Source organism: Saimiri boliviensis, chromosome Y, assembly GCF_048565385.1.
Source record: "Saimiri boliviensis isolate mSaiBol1 chromosome Y, mSaiBol1.pri, whole genome shotgun sequence".
Classification (NCBI taxonomy): domain Eukaryota; kingdom Metazoa; phylum Chordata; class Mammalia; order Primates; family Cebidae; genus Saimiri; species Saimiri boliviensis.
The window spans coordinates 13886578-13891215 of NC_133471.1; positions in this window are offsets into that span (position 1 = coordinate 13886578).

Below are 4638 nucleotides of genomic sequence, written 5' to 3' on the forward strand. Positions count from 1 at the left end.
TGTTGGTAAATCCAATTTTATAAACAGTTAATTCTTCCAAGTTCAAGAACACTCTGACAAGCAAATACATTGGGAAATGGTCAGGTTGGGAACGTCACAGAATCCTGTTAGGAAAAGATGCACAGAGTTACCTTGGCTGCAATTCCCATGCTCCAGTCAGTTGCCCTTACATAGCACTGCCCTCTTTGTCTTGCTGTTATTGCTAAGGAAGCACCCATGGGAAAATAGTTTTTGCCTCATGCAGATGCAGAAAATGTGCTAAGGCAGCTTGAAATGTATGGGCTCTCCCCTGCCAGAGATATGCCTCATAAGGACGCTGATACAGCTGCTGTGCCCATCTCACATCAACACCCAAGTAAGTTCTTTATTTTAACTAAAATTCATCAGAGTTTCATACTGAATACCAGTCAGTGTGCTCTGTGAATTATTTCATGTATCGGTGAAGGTCTTTTTTTGGTGGAAATTAGTCAAAGTCTTGGTTTGAGGGTTAACATGTCATTATGTTGTTAATGACATTTCTGAAGTAATTCCCATGTGAACATGTAAAGACAGTGCTGAGGAAAGGATACATTTCAGGAAAAGTCTTCTCATTTAAGCTGCTGAGGCAGGTTGCTTAAAAGAGTGCTTTCATTTACTCTTCAGTGTCTGACATAGTGGTTGGATTTTTTTCCCAAATTTCTTCTGCAAAAACTATTCCATGGGGGTCTTATCATCTTGAGAAATCATGGTTAAACACTGAAATAATAGTTAACTCCATATATATGTATGCACATATATATATACATGTATATATATATATATATGTGTGTGTGTGTGCATACATATATATATATATATATATATATATATATAAATAACTCCATATATGTACATTATATTATATATATATGGAGTTATATATATATATATATATTTAATAAAATAGTAACATTGAAATATTCTTTTTTCTATCTATTTGCTTACTTCCTCTCTTAAGAAATTAGGACAGAAAAACTCATTTTGTCTTTCAAAAAGTTATGACACTGAATTTATTTAGCACTGCGTGAAAACTGAACATCAGATTTCACTTTTCTGATCCACTTCCTCATTTGTATTCTCCTCCAGAGTATTCTTTTTGTTGTTGTTGTTGTTGTTGTTGTTGTTGTTGTTGTTGTTGTTGAGGGAGGAGAGATAAAAGAAAACTGTGGCAGCTTTGAGTTTGTTCCAGGGATGAGCCAACAGCCAGGTCCTTTTCTTCTGAGACTGAAGAATTTAGCCCTCAAATCTGAAAGGAATTTTCTCAAGTAAATCCACCTCTTAGTGCCTCCCAAACATTGGAGGAACACCATCTTCAAAACATATCCAAATATATGTTAGAAATGTATTGATTTCAGTCATGGTACTCAGAAACTTATACAATTTTTGAAAGGGGAAATTCATTCTGACAGGTTTGATTTTGCTGATTCCTGTTGACTGTAGGGGACTGAGTCACTTTTACAAGCGGAAGAGGAAAAACTTTAGAAAAAGGCACAGCAAAAGGTTTCAGAGTACACTGGTGAGCCTATGAATTTTTCTGCTGATTAGCAAGAAAAAAATAGGTTATACGTTATAGATGGAGGAGAAATTTTAGTCTACTTGTCTCTGGGATTGAGGTTTAATTAAACTTTTGATATGCCAGAAACTGGGTCAACATTTCTGGCATGTCAAAAGTTTAATTACACCTCCATCCCAGACAATTTATTAAATTATGTGTCTTCCCAGGAAGGAATAGAAGTGGAAGAAACAAGGATGTGTAGGTTTTCTTGAAGCAGGTACAAGGCATTGTGTGAGTAAGGTTCTGGAGTGGCTACTTTTCACTTTCAGCATACGGAGGAGGTAGGAATTCAGTTGGATCTCAAATATCATATGAATAAATTAAATGACAAAGCTTCCTTACCTTATTATTATTATTATTATTATTATTATCATTATTATATTGTAAGTTCTGGGGTACATGTGCAAGTTTGTTACATCAGCATACATGTGCCATTGTGGTTTGCTGCATCCATCCCCTTGTTATCTACATTAGATATTTCTCCTATTGATATCCCTCTCCTGGCCCTCCCAACCTGCTACTATTCCATCCCTAGCACCCTCCCCCAGCAACAAGCCCTGGTATGTGATGTTCCCCTCCCTGTGTCCACATGTTCTCATTGTTCAACACCCACTTATGAGTAAAAACATGTGGTGTTTGGTTTTCTGTTCTTGTGACAGTTTGCTGAGAATGATAGTTTCCAGCTTTTCCAAGTTCCAGCAAAAGAAATAAATTCATTCTTTTTAGTAGCTGCATTGTATTCCATGGTGTATATGTGTGTCATTTCCTTTATCCAGTCTATTGTTGATGGGCATTTGGGTTGGTTTGAAGTTGTTGCTACTGTGAACAGTGCTGCAATAACCACCATGGAATATTATGCAGCCATAAAAAATGATGAATTCAGGTTCTTTGTATGGACATGGATGAACCTGGAAACTATTAGTCTCAGAAAACTGACGCAAGAACAGAAAATCAAACACTACATGTACTCACTCATAGGTGGGTGTTGAACAATGAGAACATATGGAGACTGGGAGGCAAGCATCACACACTGGGGTCCATAGGGTGGAAATAGGGAGGGACAGCAAGGGGCAAGGAATTGGAGAGGGATAACATGGGGACAAATGCAAGATATAGGTGATCAAAGGAAGGCAGTGAGCCACACTGCCATGTGTGTACCTATGCAACAATCTTACATGTTCTTCATATGTACACAAAAACCTAAAATGCAATGAAACAAGAAAAAATAATAGTATAATGTATAATCCTTTGGTTATATACCCAGTAATGAAATTCCTGGGTCAAATGGTATTTGTAGTTCTAGATCCTGAAAAAAAAAAAATCACCACAATTTCTTCCACAGTGATAGAATTAATTTATACTCCCACCAGCAGTGTAAAACATTCTTATTTCTCCACATCCTCTCCAGCATGTGCTGTCTTTTATTTACTTTTTTTCATAATTTTATGTGGTAATGTAGTGCATAAACCAAAAATAATCTAGTAATGTGAAACCCTTCTCCAGTCAGAATTTTCCATCAATTACAATAAAAATACCTGGGCTTTTTAAACCTCCTTATTTTTGTCTCAAAATTTTAAATTAGTCTAACCTATCTCATTGGTAATCTCCAGACCTACCTTTTGGAAGACAAAGCTGTGCTTTTCTTCTCTCCAGAGGAATGTGTTGTTTTCCCAGATGTTTTTCTCACTTAACATTAAAAAACACATAATTTTTAAGGTATTGAAAACTATAATATTGCCTCTGGTCTTTATATTTGATGGCTGTGGCTTGAATATATGTGTCCTTCTAGAATTCATGTTGGCATTTAAGCCTGCTATTGTGAGAGATTAAAAAATTGGGGAATGTTGGAGGTGATAAAGGGTAGCATTAACAACCTTATAAAAACGTTCAACAATAATAATTAGGCCCTTTTGCCCTTCCATTATTTGAAGTCACTATATTAGTCGTCTCTAGAGAACACAGCAACAGGTGCCATCATGTAAGCAGATGCCAAGCTTTCTTCATTGAAAACAAAAGGTGAAAAGCATAGAAAAATCAGAATTTAAATGGAACCTTAAGTCTTTAAAGTGTATTACTCTTTTGACAAATAATTGTAGCTTTTTCATTAGATACGAAATCTGCTAGTACTTTGATCTTGACTTTTTAGTCTCTAAAATGCTAAGAAATACATTTCTGGTTTTTATAAGTTATGAAATCTAAGGTATTTTGTTATAGCAGCAGAAACATACTGAGATAGTATCTTTATTGTGGGGCTTTTGTTCCTCATATTTCATGAATGAGATTAAAATATTTCATTTGTTTTTAAATATAGGTTTCCTTCTCTATAACTGATTTTATTTTTAGCTCTTAAAAATCAATTTTTACAAGGCAGAATGAAAAAAAAAATCCACTGTGTTTTTGTCATTGTTTGGTGGTGGTGGTGGTGGTGGTGGTGTCTATATGGTACTGTAGTTTATGAACCAAAAAGAAAATAGTCAAGTGAAACTCTTTTCCAGTTATAAAATTTCTTTGATTACACTAAAAGTAGCTCCTTATTTAACTGTAGAGGGCCCTAATGTGACATAATTACTATGGATAATTTAGAAGCTGCTTGTGATTTTGTCTATCCATTATGTGCAGTTTTCTCTGTTGACTTATGTGACTCACATAATTGCAAAAATGGTACTTAATCAGAAAGTCTTAATTAGTGTGACCAACAGCACAATAATCAAGCTGCTGATTGTTCTCCTGCCATGCATGAATGGTGATGATGCAGAGTCAGCACCTCATTTAGGAATGGCCATGTGTCAGTAATGACAAAGGCTAGGCCTCACTAAGAAAGGTCAAGTGCAGAGAATCTAAACACAGAATTATGTTGGCAGATAAAGAGTTTAAACAGATTATAAAATAAAATCCTAAGTAACATATTTAGCTCTGCTCCTCTAGAGGTAACTGTTAGAACTACGTTTTATTTTGGTACACCTGAGTACATATTTCAATAGACATTTCTACCTCTGATTTGAAAAACAACCAGCTACAAATGGGCTCTTCTTGTTTCTATCTTGCCCTAGTTTAAGCCTTGTTTA